We start from the raw sequence: 13,155 nt of genomic DNA, 5'->3' as shown, positions 1-13,155 counted from the left end.
ATATCTGTCTCATTTTTTTTTTAATTATTTTTGAAGGTCACATGGTATTCATTATATTTCTGAAGAAAATGATATCTCATATTGCAATTTGTGTACTCCTGATTTGACATTCTAATGCTACTTTTCCTGACATGTAACACATTGAATAGTAATGAATAAATGGGCAAAACACCTAGTATCACTGTAGCACTCAGTTTGTACTGCCGCATGCATATGATTTGTAGGGGTTAAGTGCTCATGCATTACTTGATGGAGGGGGGCATATCATTCAGTACCCCTCTCCAATTGTTTGCATAATGAGAAACACATCTTCCACACTGTGAGCTGGAGTGGGGGAGGTGTAGAATGGATTACCCCTGATGAAATACACAGCTTGACAAAGAATCAAAGTTAGTCTTTTCTATGAGCCATTTACTGCTAGAAATTGTATTGCAATTAAAAACTATGTATAAAGGCAATGAAACAAATTAACTTGCATGCATTAACTTCCTAACAGTATAATATCCCTCAAATAATTGTCTAAACCATACTGCAATATCTACATTTCTGCTTTGTTTCTATCTCCTCCTCCATATTACTAGAGTGGATAATTGCCCCCGTAGTCTTCACTAAACAATTTGCATGAATGCATAATGTCAGATAACCTGATTTTTTTTTTTTTGTACTTTAATCAGACATGTCTTGAAGTGGTATTCTTTTAAGTAGCCCTTTCTATGTGAATCAAATACTGCATCATGCCAAGTTAAAACGTTTACTTAATTTCTACAATATTTCTATAGAAAGAAATGTTTTCATATTAAAATGAAGTGTCGATTTGCCAATGAGCAAAGTAATTTGCCAAAAGAAAGACTAGAATGCTGTTTCTAAATAGATCCATATTCTCCATGTTTCCACATACATTTTCCAGTTTAGTTCCATTCGGCTTACTTCTTCCTTTAATGTATACATGCATTTATTTCTGTGATGGTTTCTCTTGTGCACTCTACCCATTGCCACAAATCTTATTCTCTGCTGTAGTTCTGATTTCAAGATAATTATTTCACATTTTTGTTACTGGCACTGCTATAGAGTTGGGATCTCAGCTGAGTGACCAAGCCAAAAGCTCCCAGCACCCTCTCTGTCCAACCAGTGCTTTGTGTCCCTGCCCAAGTAGCTGACACACACACAATCTTTGAGGTTTGATTTACACACTCACACACCTGGGAGAGGCTGGCACAGGTCTACTAGCTATGACCCCTTCTGCCCAGACTATAAGGTAGTTACCACTGCACTAGTTATCTCCTTATCAGCTACTCTTTAAGGCCCTTAACAAAGGGTGTTCAATCTTACAGTGTAATATTAATATTAATACAAATGGTAGTTTGACCAAGAGCAGGGCTGTTAGGAGTAGTGCACACAGTGTCACCAAATAAATATGCAAGTACTCTGAAAATGTAAATATCTCTACAAAGATCAGCCATAATGAAAGGTTTAAATATATTTACTAATAAATAATAAAAGAACAAAAAATACTCAGTATATATTCACAATGACATCAGAGTTCAAAATCACTGGAAATATTTAAAACAACATTGCAAAACAGTTTCAAATAAATAAAGAAAAATATCTAAACTAAGCTTTACTATATTTCTGACTGTGTCTAAGAGAGTTGCTATACCCTAAAAACTTACTTATAGAGACAGGCAGATGTGTGGTGTATGGGTCTCTTTGTTGCCAGGTCCAAGACAGGATACAGAATGCTCTGTCTTGCTAAGAGACTTCTGAAATTAACATCTCAAATATTACTGCTGGGATAGCTTGCAGACTTACATCATTTCTTATAATCTGACTCTATCTCAGGTGAAACACCCACTACTGGAAGCTGGCAGTATTTAGCATCTACCTGTGAAAATACGTAGACCTCAGATCTTTGGCAGATGCTGAAAGTCATAAAACAACTACATTCTCCACATTCTAAGACTAGTAATTATTTCACCCTAAAGACAATACAGAAAGTTCCCTAGTTCAGACATTGTTTCTTTTGCTGCAATGAAACTGAAAGATATCTTTTATGGTGTAGCCATTATAATTTTATTTCAGTTATTTTTCTGAAGTTAACCTCCTGTATTCCAGTTTCCACTGTTAAAATATATACATTTAAACAGTTACAATAGTGCATGTACATTTCTGCCCTATTTGAGTACGGCACACTGTGGTTACATTTCAAACAGCACTTTGCAAAAACCTTTTGAACACAAACTTCTTTACCAGCAGTTTGATATACTCATGACATACAATTCTAATACATTTGTAACGCAAGCATCTTATATAAATCATGTTGATATTCACAAATGACATAATCATTTGCAAAATTCCAGATATTTGTGCTGGTAGTATATCCCTTTTTCACAATTATATTAATACAATATCTATGTGTTCATCCCATACATTTTCTTTATGTTTTTTCAGTACCCTTTTTATTTTCACATTATGTTCTATATAATTTCACTGCATCTCCTTTGTCATAGTGTCCATAATGTTAACACAACTATTTTATCTATTTTTGTCATAGTCACAGGAAATATCCTTGGAATGATCATATGCAAAATTTTCTTCTTTAATTTCTGTCATCATTAAAATACCAGCAACATACTTATCCCCAAATCAGTTGTCTATTACATTAAAAATATATAAATAATGTTTTAACTCTTCTACCTTCTAGTCTGCAAATAAACACATCCATTCACTTTTATATTCTATATCTCATTTCAGTTTTAGTAAGAATTCAAACAAAATCCTGCATTCCTGATTCACATCTACCTCTTAAATTTTCTTGTAAACTTTAGTAATTTTTAATAGTGCAATAATTATGTAAAAAATTCCAATAACATTCTTGTGTTGTGGTTGTGTTGTGGTATTTACTAACATCACCTGTCCATAGATTACATTTTTTGCTCTGATCATATCAAGGTCAGTGAGTCAGTTCATAGCACCCATGCTTGTAGGGCTTAAAGCTTAAAATACTGTCAGCTCCATTCTTTCCCCAGGTGACTGAATTTATATTTCATTACTGACTCGGCATTGCAACATTAAGAAGTGCTATATTCCTGACTGTTTCATCTTTTGGATGAGACTTTCCTGCGTCCCTATCTGACTGTGTTGGCAGATGTTCTTGTGGATATAAAATAGACGGTAACACTTCCTGAAAAGAGCAGGGTGATTTGCACGGTGCCCTTGCTAAATGTCTTCTAATTAGTATATATACCACGTCTGATCTCCCTTGAAAAGAGGGCACTGACATATCATGACTAGGCAGTTAACAAAGAATGAATGAATAAATAAATACAACAATCCATTGTTTCTTTTTCTAGTAACTATCTTTCTTTGTAAGCCTTCATAAATTAACTTGTATATTTCTTTGTAATACATTCAGTAATAACAATTCTTCCTTAAATCCTGGTTTAGTTATTATCTCCAGATGTGAGATTAGAAATATGATTGGCTGTGTCCTTTGTAAATACCCATGACATGCTGTTCTTTATTATATTCAGTTTATCCCCAAATGATTGAAAAAAAATCAGTATCATCAAATTGGTTTGACAAATAGTGAATTAAATCATTTTACATTAAAAGACCTGGTTTTCTCCTGATTGTTGGTGTTTTTGTTCTATATCAAATTGGTTTTAGTTTTTTTTTTTTTTGGAAAAAAATGACGGGCAGTTTTCCCAATGGCTTACCACAGTGAAGAAGTCATAGCATGGAAGGTTTCTGTATTATGGAAAGCCTTTCCAATTCAGAGACTAGAAGTTATAACAGAGGAGTAAGGCAATGAGCTGTTATGAAGTTGCTTACAGCAGTCCATGATTTACATACTGGCAGACAGGTTCAGTGCAAATTTCTCCCCTCCCTCCCCCCCAAAAGGAGAAATATCTATCCCAGCAGAGTGTAGCCTCCCAAACATCTCAAATGCCCAGGTGAGAGCTGCTCTCTCTAAAGCTAAAAACACAGCATCAATGGGACCGGATGGTGTCCCCGGCTGTGTACTACATGAACTCAATGAGGAACTAAACCCACACATAAGGCTGCTGTTTAATCTTAGCCTTACTACAGGATACATACCCAAAGAGTGGCATACGGCAACTGTGGTCCCACTCCACAAAGGCGGTGCTTCTACGGACCTCGGTAATTACCGCCCCATAAGCTTAACAAGCCTGGACTGCAAAGCTATGGAGAGGATCATAATGGAACTCATAAAGACATTGGGGACCTACAGACATTGGATCCTACCCAATTCAGCTTTGTCAGGGGCAGATCATGCCTCTTGAACTTGGTCGACTTTTTTGAAACAGTCACCAAGGCCATTGACGAGGGTAAGGCAGTTCTCACAGCCTACCTTGACCTCACAAAAGCTTTTGACACAATACCCCACTCGGGTATCATAGAAAAGCTCACCAGCTTAAATGTAAACCCATATGTCACAAGATGGGTTACAAACTGGCTCAAGGACAGAACCCACAGGGTTAGAGTTGCTGTTGCCATGTCAGACTCCAAGCTGGTCACAAGCCGTGTCCCACAGGGCTCAGTCCTGGGCCCCCTCTTGTTCGGCATCTATTTTTCAGAAGTGCAGGCAAACATAGGAGGATTGTGGCTGACAAAGTTTGCAGGTGACTGCAAACTGGGCACCATAGTTGAGAATCCATCAGACACAGATATCCTTCAGAGAGGTCTCATAGAAACGGATAACTGGTGCCAAAGCCATGGCCTTAAGCTAAACGCCAAAAAATGTATAGTCATACCCTTTGGGAAAAACAAGGTAACCCCAAATTACCACATAGGTGGCAATCCATTAAGCATGGAAGAGGTTATCAGGGACCTAGGGACCCAAGTTGACAGTAACCTATCTTTTGACACTCACATTGCCAAAGTGGTCAGGAGGACCTTCTACATTGCCCACCTGATCATGAAGGGATTCACATCCAGATTAAGGGAGGTCATTGTCCCCCTGTACTCATCACTTATCAGACCAATAATTGAGTACAATGCCCCATTCGGAATGTATCTTACCCGACACCTGCAGCAACTGGAAAGACCCCAAAAGTTCCTCACCAAAAGGATAAAGGGGCTCAAAAACATGTCGTATGCTGCCCGACTGAAGAAACTCCAGCTCTATTCAGTCACATACCATCTGCTCAGAGGTGATCTGTGCCTGACATACAAGGCCATGTCCAACCCAGAATTAATGGACATGCTCCACCTCAAAAAATCCAAATCCACCAGAGCCACAAGAGCAAGAGACTTAAACCTCAACACGGATATAAATAGGATGTGCTGAAGGAACAGATTAATCACCCAGAGACTCCCTATGCTATGGAACAAAATCACGGTCCATGTCAGGCAGAGCCCCTCACTAGCTCTGTTCAAGAAGAATCTTGACCAGTGGATGGGAGATCGTAGCTTTACCCCGGGGATCATCTCTATATCACTACTAGACAGAGGCACGGCAAACTCATGGGTATAGTATTCTTCAACCTAAGGGGTGGTGAAAGCCACACACACTGGCTAGGCTTATAAATGCCCTAGGGCAGATAGCCTAGTATAAACCTATGAATTCCCTTAGCATCCACTTACCTTCTGTGTGACTTAATCAGACAGTGTTGTTTAGTAATTAGATTAGGCATTTCTATGGTCTTCTGAATAGCATGGGTAGAAACTCCTTATGAATCTAAGCAAACTCCTTATGAGTTTAAGCAAACTCTACCCTACAGGATGAAGTTTATTACGTGCTCATGACCTTAATATGTTATAATAAATTGCCAGACTGTACAGAGTGCTGTTCGCATAAAAAAGTCCCCACACTCACGCTATTAACAGCAATAGAATAAAATGCTCATTGCACTGTTCAGTCTACAGCTTTCAAACATAATGCTATTTCTTTCCTTTCATATGAGCATTCATCTACAGATTGATGTGTGATCTGAACCCAGTTCAGTGTTGCCAAAACCATTATCTATTTCCAGATATTCTTTGCAATCTACAACATAAACTTTACTCTGTACAATAGTGCAGCTTTTGAGATGGGTCGTTTTCAAAGAAGCAGATTAGATTTCTGAAAAGTAGTTACATCAAGAGTGGTGGATCACAAATGCTTGCATTTCTCAAGAGCACAAATTAATTCTGGCATCACATAAGTGATCTTGCTTATTAGAATTACATTAACATTTTCTTTACGTTCAGCCTTAATGCTTGGAGTTGACAAATACTTATCTTTATTTAACACTTATTAACCCAGGAAAGTCCAACTTGGAACAAAGCCAATTTTCAGCAGAAGCCTGGGGATAAACACTCTAGATGCATGTCTTTCTAATGTGGGAGGAAACCAGCGCACTCAGAGGAAACCCACACAAACACAGGGAGGAAATGGAGACTACGCACAGAAGGCACCCCAACATCGAGCCGGAGAACCTCTTGCTGTGAGGCAACAACACTACTGCTGCACCACTGGGCTGCCCATTATTAATGTCAGCTTTCACTCATTCTTCTCCCCCATTGTAATAACCTCCCTATCAATATCATAACTGATATTCAAAGACTTTGTTTCGATTTGTTTTCTGGGCAACTGAATTGACCCATACCAAAAGGCAGTGCATTAACCAATAACAGTTAACATAAAACAAGGCTACACCACTACACATAAAACATTTATTGATCCATACCAAAAGGCAGCGCATTAGCAAATAACAGTTAACATAAAACAAGGCTACACCATTACACATAAAACATTTATTGACCCATACCAAAAGGCAGTGCATTAACAAATAACAGTTAACATAAAACAAGGCTACACCAGTACACATAAAACATTTATTGACCCATACCAAAAGGCAGCACATTAACAAATAACAGTTAACATAAAACAAGGCTACACCATTAGACATAAAACATTTACTGACCCATGCCAAAAGGCAGCACATTAACAAATAACAGTTAACATAAAACAAGGCTACACCAGTACACATAAAACACTTATTGACCCATACCAAAAGTCAGTGCATTAGCAAATAACAGTTAACATAAAACAATGCTACACCAGTACACATAAACATTTACTGACCCGTACCAAATGGCAGCACATTAACAAATAACAGTTAACATAAAACAAGGCTACACCAGTACACATAAAACATTTATTAACCCATACTAAAAGGCAATGCATAAACAAATAACAGTTAACATAAAACAAGGCTACACCAGTACACATAAAACATTTATTGACCCATACCAAAAGGCAGCACATTAACAAATAACAGTTAACAAAAAACAAAGCTACACCAGTACACATAAAACATTTATTGACCCATACCAAAAGGCAGTGCATTAACAAATAACAATTAACATAAAACAAGGCTACCCCCTTACACATAAAACATTTATTGACCCATACCAAAAGGCAGTGCATTAAAAAATAACAGTTAACATAAAACAAGGCTACACCAGTACACATAAATCAGTTATTGACCCATACCAAAAGACAACATAAAGCAAGGCTACACCATTACACATAAAACATTTATTGACCCATACCAAAAGGCAGTTCGTTAACAAATAACAGTTAACATAAAACAAGGCTACACCATTACACATAAAACATGTATTGACCCATACCAAAAGGCAGTGCATTAACATATAACAGTTAACAAAAAACAGGGCTACACAAGTACACATAAAACATTCATAAAACTACTAAGGAGAGGGCGATATAATGTGGTACCTTTCAGGTAACCTTTAAACAATACATGCATGCAAGAGCCACATTAAATACAGTGTTTTGTACCTGTTATAGATATTCATTCATGTTCAATGAGAACACTGTTTAATAAAGTGAGAAATAACATTAAAAGGGACTTTTCCGTTAATGGGGCATTAGGCATTACCAAACATGTACACAGTAGAAAAGGCAAGCATGAAGGGATTAAAGAAGACCTATTGTACTCTTAATGGAGTACCAAGCAATCCAGCAATTCCTTCTTTCTTAATGTGTTTGAATTACTCACATGGTAGAGCTATTTACTAGTGTCTGAATTCAGTAGTGGATGTCTTTTATAACTGCTCTTGCGACATTTAAACGGGAATGTTAAAGCTGCAGAAACATACCGGTTTTCACTGTTTGCCCCAACCGGTGGTGCTGTGTGAGTTGTGTCCTTTTTTGTGTGCCCCTGAGGATTCCTATTGTTTTGGGGGCCTAGATGAATATTTCTTTGTGTGTTAGTGTTCGTAGTTAATTGAGCTGCGGAAAGGTTTGGGTCGGTGGAGCAGTCCACTCTTTCTGTTTTGTCATCTGTATCTGACTGCATTTTTTCATCAGTTATGACATTACTATTCTGTAGCCCAGAGTCATACAGTTATTTTTTAGCAGGTCAGCATCTAAGAGGTACCCTTTGATTCTACGAATCTACTGTAAAGTGCTGCTGGCCGTTAAATCACTAAAATTTATTTGATGAAAGAATTGTGCATGTTTTGAAGGTAGAAGCAAAGAAAGACTGGGTGAAGAGATGAGCTTCAGGCTTCTGTATGATTAGAGAAAGTGAAAGTCAAAAATCCCTGCAGCAAGTGTTGTTAACTGGAAGCTTTGGATGTTTACTGTTGATGGTAAAAATGGTGAATCCGGACTTTTTGGAGTAATATGGCTACATTACTCTTTGCTTTTCTGTTATAGATGAGGTGTATATATTTGAAAGTACTGGTGTTTCAGGGAGTTTATTATTACACAGGAATGAAACTTTGTTTTAGTTTTTTGTGCTAAAGTCAACTTTGGTACTGCCTGTTGCCCTGTTAACAGAAAAGTACCCATTAAAATAGATGTTTTGTTTTCTTATCTCTGTTTCTTGAAAACAGACAGGCACTCTGTTAAACTTTCTATTTGTAATGTTTTACTTTTATTAGTTCCTCTTCTCCCCTCAAAACTACCAAACTCAAATCACAAATGCTTAGCAAAGTATAATTAACTTGGAAGGTGTGAATTTGAGTTTGTTGTAATATTGGCAAATGGCTCAGACTTATTCTGTATTCTCTCCTATTCCCTATAACAACCTCACATTCTGAGGGTTACAGTTATGGCCCTCAATTACAACAGGCAGCCATATTTTTGAAAGGTATAAAGTGGCATTTTTTTCACATGAATGTTACACTATTATTTACAAATGTTTAAATGACTAATATATGCAGGTAATATGAATTAAAATGCTAAACGTCTTGTATATCATTCTATAACTGTTCAAAAAAAACATTGGATGAGGAAATGGTCTGCAAACCTCAATCCTCTTACTTCTTACCTCATTCATTCAAGAGATTGTTAAGTTTTAAAACCATCTCAAAAGTTGTAACAAAAAAGCTCAGGTAAATTACTTCTTTCACACACACACACACACACACACACACACACACACACACACACACACACACACACACACTTACGTGTCTAAGTGCAAACACAGTGCAAACAAGTTTACTTGCAAGAATCTAAACCAATAAGTCCAATAGCCAAATAGTTTGAATAAGAAACAGTATTACTCAAAGTAACACTATTAAAACAATTCAAGCCCTGAAGGAAGCTATCCTCATAATCAACTTCATTCTATCTATTCAGCATCAAAGGACAACCGATATTCATATAAACCCATCACTTGATCATCTAGTCAGTGATCTTGATTTGAAAAGTCAAAAATCAAAGGTAAAAAGGTCACACTCTGCAAACCATTTAGTAGAAACTCCAAGAAAGATCTTATCAAACTACAGTATTTAATGTGTAGCTTAAACCTCCTGTAGTGAATGCCCATGGGATATATGCAAATGACTTCTTAAGGACATGCATATCAATATTTTATATATATGGCTTCCAAACTCTCATAATTTTTTTTTTACATTTCACTTTTTTAATCTTTACCAGTGCATTAGGATCAGTAAGACCAAACCCCACTACCTGTAGACATCTCATAGTTCATCCTTTTCTAAGGTTATTATTGTAGGAAAACATAAATAGCTTGGCAATAGTTTTGGAAACAAAGACTTTACAAATAATATTGATGTCCATAAAAAAATGGGTCGGGTGCAAAATATCTGAAATAACATGGAAACCAAAGGTTAAAATAGTCACACAGGCAAACAATTTAGAAAAAAGTACAAGAAAGATCTAGCTAAGTTAGAATCTTTGCTGTTGCAAATCTCTTGTGGTGGAGGCTCATTGAACATATGCAAATAACTCCTTAAGAACAACTAGTTCATAGATTCATAGGTAGCTACTATGTATTGTCCCAAGGGCCTAAGTAAGCCTAGCCAACAAGGTTCTCAGACTTGCACCACCCAAGAAAGTTATTTTCCTGTGCCCCTGTCGAGCAGAGACACTGAAGTGATCCCCGGGAAGTATTTCCTTTTTCCCATCCACTCATCAAGATTTTTCTTAAAGAGTGCTAATGAGGAACTTTGCTTGACATAGATGGGTAGCTTGTTCCAGAATATGGGAAGTCTCTGGGACAGAAATCTATCCCTCCAGCATGTATAGGTTTCTGAAATCCCATTACTTTTTAACTTTTACTTTTCTAATGTCTTTACTGGCATATTTATCCCAAACAAGTCAACCACCACTAGATACAGACATGCCACATCTTGCCCTTTTTCTGATCTTGATTGCATGGCCACTTTTTGGAAACACAAAACACAAAAATAACTCTGCTGACCATAAACATTAAGGTGACTGCAAAATATTCAAAACATCATCAAAAACATTTAGTTAAACTAGAAGAAATATCTAGACAAGCTAGAGTTCCCCTGTGTAATATCTTAAACCTCTGCTATTGGAAGCACTCTTTATAGACATGGTGTCATTTAAGTCTGATGGTGTAATGGCATTCAATGCTGTTAGTTTAACCCTTTCATTTCTACCAGTGATTAATGTCCCATTGTCTTTTATTAAACTAAATCAATCTGTATTTGCTGTGGATTGTTATCATTAATATAAATTTTGAGAATAACTGTCACAGTTACAATATCTGTCACCCAAAATAAGTATCATGAGCAACAGTGACAGGTAACAGATATCTGAGTGTCTTAAAACATAATGAAGATTCTTTCATTTGTGGTAAGAGTGTGAAGAAATACTAACAATACTGATTCAGCTGTTATATCAGTAATGTGCACAGAGAATTGGATTTAAAAGAAGAAATACTAACACTACTGATTCAGCTGTTATATCGGTAATGTGCATAGAGAACTGGATTAAATAAATAAAGATAGAGCTGGATTACAAAGTGCAGCATTTGACATTTTGAATAATGAGGTATTCATGTTAGATAACAATGCATTTATCAAGAAATAGTCAGTGATAACCAATGTTTACTGAAGTGTGTGAGAATTAAGATACCTGCCAATTATTAGCAGTGAATAATAACATCCAAATAGTCCCTGATATGTATTCTAAATCAATTTATATATATGGTAAAACCCATGAATTTGTCTGGAATGTGTATGTTTTAACAAATATTATAGAATATGTTCCATGTTTAATGCTTACCATTGGATTTGTCCATTCAGTGGCTAGGTTATTCATAGAAACTCAGCTTTTATCAGATTAATTTCTGCAAAATCTATTTAAAATGTTGTATGTAAAAGTACTTTTACTTTCAGTGAATGGGGCTGACGACAGCTATACTTTAACCTTTAAATCTGCGTGAAAATGCAGGACAAATGATGACTTAATCATCATTAATTAACATTCATGATTAATTAATTAATCATTAACATTAATGATAGATTAATCATTAATGGACAGTGCAATGTATGTCCTCCCTGTATTTGTGTATTTTCCAATGGGTGCCCCAGTTTCCTCCCACATTACAAAGACATGCATCTGGAACATTTCTCCCCGGGCCTCCAATGAAAATTGGCTGTGTCCAAGTCAGACTTTCACAGTAAACAAATTTTAATTAAATTAATTAATTAAATGAATATGAAATATAATGGCAATATTTCTGTCAAGGCAATCATGAGGAAAAAAAAAAAACATTAATCAGATTAATTTTTCAAAAGTTTCCTTAATGTCTATTATAGGTTCAAAGGTAGGTACTAGGCTATCGGCCCTGGGGCCTATATAAGCCTAGCCAAAAAGGTTCCCTGGCTTTTGCCACCCAATAAAATTATTTTCCTGTGCCCCTGTCAAGCAGTGCCACAGAAGTGATCCCCAGGGTGAATTTTTCCCATCCAGTTGTCAAGATTTTTCTTAAAGAGGGCCAAGGAGGAGCTTTACTTGACATAGATGGGTAGTTTGTTCCAGAGTATGGGAAGTCTCTGGGACAGGAATCTATCCCTCCAGCTTGTTCTGTTTATTGTTGTGACAAGGTGTAGGTCCCTGGAGAATGTGGTTTGGAGAGATTGGGATTTCTTTAAGTGTAGCATGTCCAACAGCTCTGGGTTTGACATAGCTTTGTATGTTAGGCAGAGATCACCTCTGAGTAGGTGATATGTGATGGAGTAGAGCTGGAGTTTTTTGAGACTGTCTGCATATGACATCTGTTTGAGGCCAATAATCCTCTTAGTGAGGTATTTCTGTGGCCTTTCCATTTGTTGTAGGTGTCTTCTGAGATACATGCCAAATGGGGCACTGTACTCTATAATGGGTCTGATGTGGGATGAGAAGAGAGGAACAATGACCTCCTTTTTTCTAGAGGAGAATCCTTTTGTGATGAGGTGTGCCACGTAGAAGGATTTCCTGACTACTGTAGCAATGTGGTTATCAAAGGGGAGACTACTGTCCATCTGTGTCCTGAGCTCTCTTATCACACTTTCAGTGTTTAGTGAGCTACCACCTGTGTGGTAGTTCATGGGTACCAAGCTTTTCCCAAAGGGGATGACAATGCACTTCTTGGCATTGAGCTTGAGGCCATGACTTTGGCACCAAGCATCTGTGTCTGTGAGGCCATTTTGTAGAATGTCTACATCATTACGTGATTCTGTTATGGCTCCCAGTTTGCAGTCATTTGCGATCTTTGTTAGCCAAAGACCTTCTGTGTTGGCCTGCACTTCAGATAAGTAGCTGCCAAACAGGAGAGGACCCAGAACTGAACCCTGTGGTACTCCAATCATCACTGATCTGATGTCATACTTGGAGTCAACTACTTTTACTGTGTG

The 13,155-nt window shown here is 37.1% G+C and overlaps 1 protein-coding gene across 1 annotated transcript in view; it reads left to right on the top strand.

The window, feature by feature from the left end:
* LOC122808180 (alpha-2-macroglobulin-like) overlaps window positions 1-13,155 on the top strand; it is a 440,046-nt gene that overhangs the window by 48,105 nt on the left and 378,786 nt on the right. The gene's annotated exons all lie outside the window — the stretch shown is intronic.

Source organism: Protopterus annectens, chromosome 8.part0 (genome assembly GCF_019279795.1).
Source record: "Protopterus annectens isolate FY-2018-M chromosome 8.part0, PAN1.0, whole genome shotgun sequence".
Classification (NCBI taxonomy): domain Eukaryota; kingdom Metazoa; phylum Chordata; order Ceratodontiformes; family Protopteridae; genus Protopterus; species Protopterus annectens.
This window is presented reverse-complemented; position numbering and strand designations above follow the sequence as displayed.